The sequence below is a fragment of the Panthera pardus genome, unplaced genomic scaffold (genome assembly GCF_024362965.1).
Source record: "Panthera pardus isolate Hobbes unplaced genomic scaffold, ASM2436296v1 HiC_scaffold_2, whole genome shotgun sequence".
Lineage (NCBI taxonomy): Eukaryota > Metazoa > Chordata > Mammalia > Carnivora > Felidae > Panthera > Panthera pardus.
Genome location: NW_026526765.1, coordinates 125586111 through 125599495, shown reverse-complemented (window position 1 = coordinate 125599495; position 13385 = coordinate 125586111). Strand labels below are relative to the sequence as shown.

Genomic DNA, 13385 nt, shown 5'->3' with positions numbered 1-13385 from the left:
CTATCTTATAACATTTGCTGGCATTTTTCCAGTGTTGGAATATTGCTACAAGCTACCGTTCTTTGTAAAGACATGAAATTTAAAATTTCCTATTCTTCTTACTTATTCTTAAGTACCCAACAGATTTTTTCAGATAACCATAAGAGTGATTAAGGAGTATAAAGAATGTTGGAAGTATTTTAAGAAAAACCTGTGATTTCAGACATTCCAAGATTTCCAATTTCCAATTCCAGAAATTCTAATTTCTTCTTTTCAAGTCCTGCAGATGTTCAGGAATTTGAAGACCCTGCTCTCAATTTTATCTCCTAAATTCCTTGTAGAGTCTGGTGCCTTATCTCTGCCCCTGACCCGAGCTGCCTTCCTGTTAGGGTTGGGCTGCTGGACCAGCGTTCTGGCAGATTCCCTTAAGTCCATTCTCTATACTGGAGCCAGAGAGACCTTAAACAGTAATACAGACCTGTTCATTTCATCCCTTCACACAAGGCATTTTAGTGGATGCCCACATGAAAAGGTACTTGATTAGTAATTGGGGGAATCAAAGTTAAAACCCCAGTTAGAGTTCAGTACACACTTAACAGATAGGCAGGAAGGGTAAAGTCCCAGGTCAGTGAGGCAGGGACAACATCTGGTTTTGACCCGCCATTTTCTTTATAAGCTTAACATAATGCCAGACAATTAGTAGGTGCTCCATGCCCATTTGCGGATGGGTAACTGAATGAATAAATGAATGAGAATGACACATGCAGGAGGCTTCATGTCTGTACTACACCCAGGGCCCACACACCTTGGCAAAAGAGACGGTCCTGTGGGCGTTGTCCAAAGTGGTGTTTCTTCTGCAAGGCGGACAGTCAAGATCCCTCTCTTTTTCACCAATGCCTTGGCTCCTGTTATAGCAGTGAAATTGACCCTCGTGAGGCCAAATTTTCCCTTGTGGAACATGGAGAGACTGTACAACAGACCTGGCGCTTCTTCCTTCCTTCCTTCTGAAAAATTATTCAACTATGTCAAATTACATAACAATCTATTCAAACATCACCTAACAGTAGCAATATCATTTCCTCCTGTTTTGCAGAATTGCAGTGGGACACAAGTGAGATAATGCACACAAAAGTGCTTCATAAAGCACAAAGCGTCATGCAACATTAACATCTGACATTATTAAATTGGCCGCCTCTACTTTAAAAGCACATCCCTGTCCTCCTAACTTTGTGTCATAGGCCCTGGGCTCAGCCTTCAGCCAACTTGAAGAGATCCTCTTTCTATCTGGGAACCCCTTCGTTCCTGGTTCTCTCTGCCATGGTTTGGGCACCCTATATTCTGGTACCTAGGTTACTTAATCAAGGTTCTCTTTATATCGGAGGGAAAATGTATTTTAGAATGAGACCCACCATGTTGTGAATTTTGACTTTGCAGCTTAGAATTTCCTTGACCCTTGACCAATTTCTTAACATTTCTGAACCTCGGTTTCTGCGTCTGTAAAATGGGAATGAAAATCTCTTCCTAACAAGGTTGTTTTGAGAATTGAATATAGCCCTATGCTCAAAGTAGCATTCTGACTATCTGGTTCATAATGAGTATAAGGTATATATGAGTTCCGTTCCATTTCCCTCTGAGTGATCTCAACTAATTGACAAGCTCATCTTCACTAATAAAAGAGGGCAAAAATCAGATTCTCTTGGGTTAGATGAAAGGTAGGAACATCAGGTTGGATAAAATAGTTATTAGTCCTTTAATAAAGCAGAGAGTTAGATATGTGGTCACATAAGCCCATCAGCCTCTCCCAATGACCACTGAACCTTTTGGGCAATGGAAGGATTGGAATACCCAAGAAAAGGAACTGACCAACTGAGCAGAGACTCTTGTCTAAAAGTATTTTCTGGGAACATGATGGTTTTCCAAGTCTCACAATCATGGCCAGCTAGAACTGGCTAATCCTAGCTTTGAGTGGACCACTTCAACACATTCTGGGAACCATGCCAACAATAATTGGATACCAGTTGGTCAACCCCAAATCACCTATTCCCTAAGCCTGGACCTTCAGTCTAAGGAATCAACATCTTGGACCAAGACTTGCAATAGGAGTGACCTTGTCGGAGGCTCACTGTGAGAGTTTGTGTAAGACCACCTCTCACTGGGTCCCAGTCTACTTACCTATACACTGAACAGTTGGGGCGTGCGCAGTCACAGGGCCCTCCCTAGTCTTGTGTCCTGTTGATCGATAGCGTAAGGCTCTGCCCATGGTAACTTATACCTCAGAATCAGAGAATACTTCCCTTGGTTTTAAATAAAAATCCTTCCTGCTTTCTTTGAAGTCTGTCCCTGTACTTCCTGTTCTTTGAATTGACAAGGAACGGTTTTTCACTGTTACCACTTTACAGAACCATCCTGCCTCTGTTTTCTGATTTCTTTCTGCACACTCACACGCAAGTTTCCAGCCTCGGCTCTGTGATCACCGGGGTGCCTGCTGCCAGCACAGCAGATGTGAGGTCATCCCCCAAATGCTTTTATCCTGTGCCCCGTCTCCATCGCTTTCACACAAACAAGTATTAGGTACACAATATGCAAGTTTGCTTTTCTCCGCTCTGACTCAATAAACGAGTGAACTTCTATGAACCAGAAGGTTCATAGTGAAGGTGGACTCTTCTGCTGTTGTAGTGCTAATCTTAGAGACTCGAGAGGCTTTGGCTGTAACATCCTCGCGTCGGAAATTTCCCAGGATAGTCCCAATTTCAAATATTACATCTTATTTCTAGTCAAGAGTTGTGAATTTCCATCCTGAAGATAGTCTTTGCAGAGAGGATTGAGAGCCGGAAAACGGTGATGCAATTGACCTATGTCAGAGATATAAGTGCTGAGGAAGATCCATGCCGGCTGGTCAGGGCAGGATCCTCCTAGGCAGGAAGAAAGTATGCAGGCTAGCAAGAGCCTTTTCTCACCATGCTATCATCCAACAAGGGGATGTGTGGTTTTTTTTGTTGTTTTTTTTTTTTGTTTGTTTTGTTTTCTTGGTGTGGTTTTCCTGCCCTCTAGTGTCTCAGGGTGTTAAGAACTTGTTGAACCTAAAAATGCGTTCTCACTCACCACCATCCATAGATTTTATAGGGTCATAGAACACAAACTATGAGAACTCAATGAAAAAAACATTAGAGATAATCTAGCACAGGGAGGATGAATCATTCATTCAGTCAGTGATAGCATAAGTTCATCTTCTTGTATAGTAATACTATAGTATTGTATAACATTAATTATATTCTTTGTTACTTAAATTACATTAATTTCTCTCTTGTCCCTGAGAACATAAAATTACATCTTTTTTGACTACAGAACCAGAATTTGTTATTTTTTTGTTTGCTTATTTATTTTTTTAATTAGAGTGTGCGCAAGCAGGGAAAGGAGGGAGAGGGAGAGGGACCATCTTAAGCAGACTCCGCATTCAGTGTGGAGCCGGATGCGGGGCTCAATCCCATGACCATGAGATGATGTTCTGAGCCAAAATCAAGAGTCAGACACTCAACTGACTGACCAACCCAGGCGCCCCTCCAGAGCCATAGTTCTTAATTCAAACTGTGTAGGAAAGACTACCAGCTCCTCATCATATACAACTCCATTCTGAGTACTTTGCAGAGTTTGGCATGTGTTAGGTGTCCAATCATTATTTGTTGAATTAATAAATGAATAAGTGGCAGAATATTTTGTCAAAATATTAATTGTGGTGTTTTTGTGATTCTCATTGTTGTACTCATTGTAAGCATTTTATTGAATGAGCATAATTTAGCAGGGTATGATCATGAAACAACTCTTTCCCAGCTACTGCCTTTTCAAACCTGCTTAGTGGGTAGTCGTTTTCCCCCCTACACATTGGTTAAATCAAGGGTAGGTCTCATCACTGTTGCGCTACTTTCAGATATAAAAACGACCTCTGGTCACTTTTAAACACAGTGATTTAATTTTCCAATCACTTGAAGGTGGATTCCTCCACTGTTGCGGTGCTAATCTTAGATATGGGGATAGGATAATAATGAGGTACCAATTAATCTGTCAATTTGGCAAAGATAAAAGCATATAGTAGTGAATTTCTGCCTCTGGAAATATCAAAGTAGGTTATTTCAGATTGATCCTTTTCCCACACTTAGAAAGGCTGAAAAAAAAAAATACTGGAAGAATAATGTGTCTGAAACTGTTAGAGAGTTAGAGAAACCATTAAAACTAGCAGATTCAAGGTTTCTGAGACATAGGAAGCCAGAGAGGGGTGCCCAGCATTTGCAAAGCTCACTGCCCTCCCCCCACCAAAAAATTTGGAGATTGGAAATTTGTGACAAAGACTGAAAGATGAGCAGATAGCAGCAGAAGAGAGGGTAAGAGCCTGAGCAGGGATTTTATCAGTCTCCTGCAATTGAGGGAAAATTGGATTTCAGAGCTTGCTGAGGGGTGGGGGGCTGGCTGGTAAATATCCCAGAGTTTCCATTTTGACCCCCTCCCCCAAAGATTTCATACTGGATTAGGCCTCCCTTCACAAAGGATGAAGTTCAATCCATAACTGCATTAAAGTGAACTGCCCCAGCTCACTGCCTGCCAGAAATAATAAGGAATCCTCTCTGGAGGAGCATACATCCTCCAGAGCCTCAAATGATATCTACGCTGTCTAAATACAAGCCTCATGGTCAAAATTAATCAGACATAAAAGAATATAAAATAGGACCAAAAAAGAAAAAAGTCAACCAGACAATAGAAACAGACCGATGGGAGATCCAGATAGGGGAGTTATCAGATGGGGATTTTAGCAGGGCCATGATTCAGAGATAAAAAACAAATGGAGATTTAGAGTAAATAACTATAAAACATAAAAAGAATATAATAGAAATTCTAGAACTTAAAATAACTGAAATAAGGATTTGATAAAGTTAAACAGAGAGTTAATAAAGCAGAATAAAGATCAGAAGAAGATACCAAGACTGAAGCAGAGAAAGACAATAATAATGCTAGACAGAGGAAAGAGCACAGGAAACATATCATTTGAGTCCCAGAAACTGAGATGGGAAAGAATGGATCAGAGGCAGTATTTGAAAGTCACTGAGAATTTTCCAAAACTGATGGAAGAAACCAAACCACATATCCCACCCAGAAGCTCTCCACACACAAAGTAAGGTAAATACAAAGAAAATCACTACCTAAGTACATCATAATAAAACTCATTTTAAAAATCAAAGGAAAAGGGTCTGGACAAGTGTCCAGAAAAAAAAAGGAAGGACAAATGAATTGTGATATATTCACACTATGGAATGTTATACAGCATAGGGATAAGCAGTTTAAAATTAGTTGCAAGAACATTAAAAAAATCTCTATGAATAATATTGAATAAAATAAGCCAGGCATAAAAAAGCATATGTATTAAGTCCATAAAAATCATGAAGTTAAAAAAAAGAAAATCAGCATGGATTTACAGTGAATGAAATCAGCAATGGTTAACTGTAGGAGAGATAATAGTGACTGGAAGATGAGAAGTAAAATGTGGTTAAATCTAAAAATGGTTGCATTAATCAATAATAATATGGTTTTATGAGATTTAAATATGTTTGAGTATGCACACACACACATATCCACATATATGTGTTAAGATACAGTATTTTATTTTTATATGTATTATAGAAAAATATTCTAAAACTATATATTAAAATAACAACAATATCCAATAGGCAGGACAGTTAAAATGGAGTTAAAATTCTCTAATTACTTTGCATTATCCAGGAAGTATAAAAAATACCACTTTAGGGGCACCTGGGTGGCTCACTCAGTTGAGCGTCTGACCCTTAATTTAGGCTCAGGTTATGATCTTGCAGTTCGTGGAATAGAGATCATGTTGGGCTCTGTGCTGGCAGTGTGGGGTCTGCTTGGGAGTCTCTCTCTCCCTCTCTCTTTCTGCCCCTCCCCTGCTCATGCTCTCTTTCTCTCTCAAATAAATAAACATTAAAAAAATACCACTTTATAAGTAAATATTATGCTATATTTTAATATTTAGGACGATAAGTAGAAGGATAGCAAAAGCTTATGTAACTAACAAGCAAATACAGGAGAAAAAATAAGATAAAAAATAGGTATCTCCAAAAGAAATGAGGATTAGAAAACAAGAGTATAGAATAGATGGGATAAATACAAACTCATAGAAAGATAGTAGATTTAAGCCCAAATGTGTCAGCAATGACGTGATGTGTAAACTCAACATCCCAATTAAATGACGAAGATTGTCAGACAGGGGAGAAATTTTTCAAAAGCTGTTTGCTGCTCACAAAAGACACACTATAATATTCAAGGATAAAGAAAGATTAAAGTAAGATGATGAAAACAGACAGGCCACGTAAACATTTTTGCTATGGTCTGAATATTTGTGTCCTGCTGAAATTGATGTGTTGAAACCGTAACACCCAAGGATCATGGTGTCAGGAGGTGGGGCCTCTGGGAGGTGATAGGTGTAAGGGTGGAGCCCTCATGAATGAGATTAGTGCCCTTCTAAATAAGGCTCCAGAGAACTCCCACCACATAAGGACATAGCAAGATGTCTGTCACCTGGAGGAGGGCCCTCACTCAAGCCCTCAGGAGCTCTGATCTCAGACTTTCGGCCTCCAGCACTGTGAGCACTAAAATTCTGCCGTTGATAAGCTGCACAGTCTACAGAAACACTACAGATGGTTACCTGACTTGCTCAAAGGCACACATCTAATGATCAGGGTCGCATCAGAATGTGCATGTTTTCTGACACCAAACTCGTTTTCTCTTTCCATTGGCTCATCTCCTTTCAGTGGTCTTACTGCCTACTCCATGTCAGTAAAGGGGGGTTTTGTAGGTGGAAAGGCTGGACCTGATGTGCCTGGTCTGAGCGTCCTGTGACACTCCCGTGGAGTCAAGTGGGAGGGCACCTGCGTCCTGCAGCGGGCCGCCCTGTCCGGCCTGAGTCCCCTGCTCTTGTCTCAAAGCTCTCTCTGCAAAGTGCACATCTGATGCTCTCAGGGCACTATCGCTCTCTAAGTGGCAGATCTTAATGCTCCTAATTGCCATCCATTATATCATCATGACTTTTTTTGTGGAATTAAAATCCTTTTCGTGAAAGGGCAAAGAAAGTTCAGCTGCTTGACAGCATATCCCAAACTTCTTTACTGGGTTAGTTGGTTCTTTAAAATTTGCAGCTATGACTCCAGAATGACATTCATTATCTTTCCCGGAGGCAGTTTGTGGGGAGGATGTGGGAGTCACACAGTCACCTCTGCTGTTAGTGTTTTCATTTCATTTTTAAAATTTTATTTATTTTGTTACTGTATTTTTTTCATTTGAAAATGAAAACTCCTGAATGGGGCGTCTGGGTGGCTCGGTCAGTTAAGCGTCCGACTTCAGCTCAGGCCGTGAACTCATGGTTCATGGGTTTGATCCCCGTGTCGGGTTCTGTGCTGACAGCTTGGAGCCTGGAGCTTGCTTTGGATTCTGTTTCTCTCTCTCTCTCTCTCTCTCTCTCTCTCTCTCTCTCTCTCTCAAAAATAAATAAATATTAAATACAATAAAATGAAAACTGCTGAGCAGTGTATCCTTAAGGGCAGGGGCGATAACTTATTAGCCTGCGTGGGGCTGGCACAGTGCCGGATACACTCCAGGCAATCGTTGAATACTTCTCAGATAAAATTCGTGTGTCTTCACCATTCCATTTGTCAACCACTTTTGAATCTTCTGCGTTCAAATCTAGGAGGTAGCCCTCAGGCTTGATAGAATTGGAGTAAAACATATGTAGAATGGCAGAAAGAGAAATGTTATGGGGCGCCTGCGTGGCTCAGTTGGTTTAAGCGGCCGACTTCGGCTCAGGTCATGATCTCGCGGTCCATGAGTTCGAGCCCCACATCGGGCTCTGTGCTGACAGCTCAGAGCCCAGAGCCTGTTTCAGATTCTGTGTCTCCCTCTCTCTCTCTGACTCTCCCCCATTCATGCTCTGTCTCTCTCTGTCTCAAAAATAAATAAACGTTAAAAAAAAAATTAAAAAAAAAAAAGAAAGAGAAATGTTATGTCCCTTCTTACAGGTGAGGAAACTGAGACACTGAAATGTGGGATCCAAGAGCTACTCAGCAGAACCACAGCTGAGGCAGAGCTGGTGAGTGATGATCAGATACCTTCTCTCTGCGCCTCCCTACCTTGACCCCTTCCTGGACCTCCTGGGTTGGTTCACACTTCTCCTTCTTCTGGTAGAAGTTACTCCTCTCTTAAGGCAGAGCTTGCGTTACGTGCAGTGCTGAGGTGAAAGCCTCATCAATTGATTCGTTCATCAATATCAAAGCAGGGACCAAAGTCAAGTGCCATGAATTCTTTCTCATCTAAGTTCTGAGGCAGCATCTTTATTGCCCGTGTCAAAAGAAGTGACTAGCATCACATTCCACGGCCGTTGTTTGTTGACCTGTTGATTTCCCCCCTCCCCATCCCATCCCTGCCATGGGGTGGCTGGAGCTTCCTGGAGAAACAGTGAGCAGTCATGGAGCGAGTTCAGACTCCAAAGTCACAGCCCAGCTCTGGGGCCTCAGCTGTTCTCTCTCCTTCAGTAAACACTGACTGCCAGGTGCCATGCCGTGTTTGGGCGTGCAGGTGTCATGACAATAAGACAAGCCTGGTTGCTGTCCTTATGGAGCCTGCGAAGTTACATCTGGAAAATGGGCATTGGATGAATGAATAAAAGCACAGCTAATATTGATGAGTGCTTACCATATTCTAGACACTGTGCCAAATATTTTTCGTGTGTTTATTTGAAGATGGGCCAGCAGGTGGCAGAGCTAGAGATTCAAACCATATTCACATCTGTCTGACTCTAAAGCCCAAAGCGATGAATGAGGAATAGATAGAAAATACCACCAAGGTCTGGCACTTAGTAGGCAGCATGGCTGAGTGTGGTGAATCTAGATTGTAATCAGAATAGGGCTTGTGTCCTGCCTCTGCCCCCTCTATGATGATGGACCATAGGGGTGAGGCCACATTAAGCTCTGGTGGGGTGTGAGGCGGGGACAGGGTCAAGTCAGGCAGCTTCACTGCTTTATCTTTAGCTTCTGGCACAAAAAATGCAGTAGAATCCACTTACGCTGACCTGACTTATAACATCCTGGAACGCTCCAACATGGATCGTGAACCTTGAAAACCCAGTGCTCAGTGAAATAAGCCAGACACAACAGGACAAGTATTATATGATACCACTCATATGAGGTACCTAGAATAGTCAAAGAGAAAGGAAGTAGAATAGAGATTACTGGGGACTGGGGGGAGGGGAAAAGGAGGACCTAATCTTTCACGGGTACAGAGTTTCTGTCTAGGATGATGAACACATTCTGGAAGTCGACTGTGGCAATGGTTGCCTGGTACTGTGAATGGGCTTCTGCCACTGAGTCCTTCCCTTTAAAAATGGCCTAAAGTGGTAAATTTTATGTTCAGTGTATTTACCATAAAATATAAATAACTTTTTTAATTAAAAAAATAAACATCCTCGGAAGCCACGCTCTGTGGCAGAAGCTTAGAAAATAGTCTGAGGGGGCAGAACTGCAAGATACAAATGAGGAAATCATTTCACGAGACATGCTGTGGCTGATTAATTATTGATACCCCTCTCACCACCAATAATGACATCTTCTCGTGTATATTGAGGCTCTGCTTTGTGTACTCGGCTACCACCAGGAGGGAGGCTGTTATGTCCGTTGGACACAAAAGACAGCTTCACTGCTTTCCTATGGCTCCACAGCCAGTGGGTGGGAGGGTCTGGATTTGAGCTCAGGTCCCAGATGTAACTGTCCAAGCAGACAATGCTTCCTGAGGCTCCTCCTTGGGAAAGTGCCCACAATCCAGGCAGATCCTGAATTGCTTAGTTGAGATTTGCGCAATTAAGGTAACAGGAAAGTTCTAATCAAATCCATATGCTTTGGGGGCCAATCGGATCTTCCGCTAACCAGAACTCTCCATAAATAATGGTGCACCTGAAATGGGCTTCCTTAGGTGGAAGGGGAAGCCTACTTTTTATCAAATGATCTCACCTGAAGCAGTCCCTGTCCCCTTCCCAGAGGAGCAAGCATGTGCATGAGGCCAGGCTGTGTGTCTTAGGCAGCTGACATTCCTTCTAAGGCCCCCTACTGCTCCAAGGAGACTAAACAGCAATGTCTGTCCTTTGTCCTAACACAGGGCTTCTCCAGACATTATCATTTGCTCCTTGAGGGTGCACACAAATGCTCACATTGCCCCTGGCCCAGGGAAGACCTTCCTGGGGAGAGGTCAGTTAAGTCAAGTACTTAGCTCCCCTTGGTTGTTCATCTTTCTCCTCCTCTGCTACCCTGCTATACTGCTGATATTGTGATTCAAGAATGACCCACACTGGATTAAAGAGGGGAGCGATTCCTATCCAAGACCTGCCTCATTTCTCTGTCTTACTGCACATGGAAGGGTGCGGGGCCCCAGGAGACATTTGAATGAATGAAAAAAAAAATGAAGTGTTACCAGTGGGCGGTGAGTGCCCTGGCCCCAAAGAGGCGGGGGGAGGGGATTCTTAGGATGGTGGCCCTTGGAAGATCTCCCCGTGGTGTCCCAAGGAATGTCTCAGTGCGGGACTTGGCAGGCGTGTCTCAGAGCAGTGTGCCACACTCAGAATGCCTTGGCCATGGGAATGGACTCAGAACTCCCACACGGTGATGCTCCAGTCTGCCTTTGTGGGGCGGCATGTAATGGGAGTCAGCTCGGGAGCCGGAAACCGGTCCTGCCTCCATGCGAGAGAAAACAGTGGCGCTGTTAGCCGTGGGTCACAGGAAGGTCACCCGCAGCAGGGAACAAGACCGTGCTTAGCCTGTCATGAGCATTCAGTAAATGCTAGTCGTGATTTTTCTCCTGGATATTATCAAGGAGGCAGGGTGTTCTCTGCCAGATAAGAAAGGACCTACTCCCTGTTAGCCCCAGTTCCATAAACAGAGGTCAGCAAGTTCTGAATAAATTGAGTTTTAGAGTAACCTTTTTTTTTTGTTTACTGGTGTTGTCCATTTTGTACTTTTAATTAGAAAGTGAATTACGAAGGCAATGTTTGTTATAGAGAAAGTAACTACAGGGAAGTGCAGCAGCACAGAAAGTAGCTCGTGAACAATCCTATCGCCAAAACAAATGCAACATTGTTGTCATAATTCCGTCCAGGTTCTGTTTTCTTCTGTGATTTGTATTTATTTCTGATTTTTTAAGTAACACATTGTATTCCAAACCCAGCAAAAAGACAAAAGAAGGACAAAAGCAGAGGACACATTTAAATTGTGTCAGCTGAAGAGAACTTAGCAAAGTTACTGTTGGTGAGGGCATGGGCAGGATGTGAGGGTGCCGGGGACCCCAGGGGTCCGGTAACCTGGGCTGCCATTGCCACTGCCATTCACAGCCTAAGGGTGGGGCGAGGGAGAAACAATGCTCAGACCCAAGACAGCCAGCTAGCGAGCTGCATGGGGAGGGCCCCTGGTCAGGAAGAGTGTGTGATGGGACAGCATGGGATGGGTGTATATACTTGTCCTTGATCTTCACTCTCCCTGCTGGAGGCCCCTGGAAACCAGGGAGAGTGGTTACCCCTCAGGGCGGTCAGCCTCCCCAAGCACAGGACGGACAGGTGGACAAGGGTAGAGGGACAATCTGGAGGGGCAAACAGAAGACCTCCAACCCCAGAGGAGCACATTCCTGAGGTCTAAATATTCAAACATTACAGGTAATGCTACCCTTCCCCCTGAAGAGGTGACCGTTGGTTTAAGTTTGGTATGGATCCTTCCAGACGTTTTTCTATGCGTAGTTACCTGAATGATATATGCCCTCATAAAGTATACAGTTTTGTTCTGCCCATGTGGGTGTGTGTGTTTTATAAATGGTATGATATAGTGTGCATGGTTAAACAACCTGCTTTGTACTCAGCAATATTTCTTGGACTCTGTATGTCAGCTCACGTACCCTAGTATTTTAACCCCTGCAAGGTGTTTCGCAGCATGGTCCGTGGAGGGCCGTTTCCCAATATCTTAGTTGTCTCTCTTTTCTGGGGACCTGACAGCATTGTAGTTCCCCGCTTGATTCAACTCAGGTGTGCCAGCATTTCCTTTGAGCAAGGGCATTTAAACCAAATTCCCACGTGTCACTTCCATGCAAAAGCTTTTTAAGAGCCAAGGAGAGCCTCACCACCTCTCTTCCTTTGCCTTGGGAACTAGGGATGTTTTAGACCAGCTCTGTCCAATAAAAATGTAGTAAAAGCTGGTCTATAATTTTAAATGTTCTAGAAGCCACATTTTTTTTAAATTTAAAAATCAAGTAAAATTAACTTGATAATAATTTTTTTTTACCCAGTATATGTAAATGTTCTCATTTCAACATGCAATCAAGATTGAAATTAATTGAGATATTTGACATTTTTAATCCTCAGCCTTTGAAATACAGTGTGTAATTTACACTTACAGTGTATATCTGTTCCAACCAGCCACGTCCCCAGTGCTTAGTGGCCACATGTGGCTAGCAGCTACCACATGGCTCTACCTGGATCTCAGGGTGCCACAGAGCTGAATCCGCAGCAAAAGTGTGTCAGGCATACAGTGTCAGTGAGAGAGAAGCCGTTTCTATTTCCTTAAGGCATCAAGATTGCACTGTTGTTTGCCCCCGCCTGGTCTATCCAGACACACCTGTTGTAACTCATTTGATCATTTCCCTGTGGGTGGACGTCCAAGTTTTTCCAGTTTTTCACTCTTATAAAAAATGTGTTGATAAATATCCTTATGTGCATTTGTTGTGTTCACATGCAAGTTTTTTTTTCCCCTGGGGTAATCACTCAAGAATGAAATCATATGTACACTTTTTGTTTAACAAATCTATCTAAAAGGCTGTCCGGGTTGACTTTACAAATTTTCACTGTATCCACAGTGTATGAAAGTACCCTTTTACCTCCTTACTGACACTTGATGTCATCATTTTTTCATTTCAAAGTTTTTTATTTTTTGTATTTACACCCCTGATATTATATTTAACACGATACATAGCCTGTTCTTTTTAACGTCATAAATACCTTAATCTAATGAAAACTTTTTATAAACCTTGATTTTCAGTGGTAAGTGTAAACACATGGTATGGATATACTGAGTTTATCAAACCATTTCCTTAGTTTTCTGGACATTTGGATTTCTCACCTGAATTATACTTAACACCATAGTGAACATCTTTGTACATTGAACTTTTCCACACTTCACTTATTTGTCTTTCGGATAAATTCTAAAAGTGTAATTGTTGGGTCAAAGGATTAGTCAATTTTGGTTAAGGTCCTTGATATTTGCAAGCAGTTTCACCCCCCCCCCCCATTTATATCAATTACACTCCTTTAGGGAAGTTTCAAATTT

General features: G+C 42.4%; 1 long non-coding RNA gene across 1 annotated transcript in view; it reads left to right on the top strand.

The window, feature by feature from the left end:
- Positions 1 to 8167, top strand: part of LOC109252102 (uncharacterized) — a 52398-nt gene extending 44231 nt beyond the window's left edge. Inside the window, exon 3 of the long non-coding RNA XR_008423973.1 lies at positions 8055 to 8167. This is a non-coding gene — a long non-coding RNA (uncharacterized LOC109252102). The remainder of the gene's footprint in view (positions 1 to 8054) is intronic.
- The last annotated feature ends 5218 nt before the right edge of the window (positions 8168 to 13385 follow it).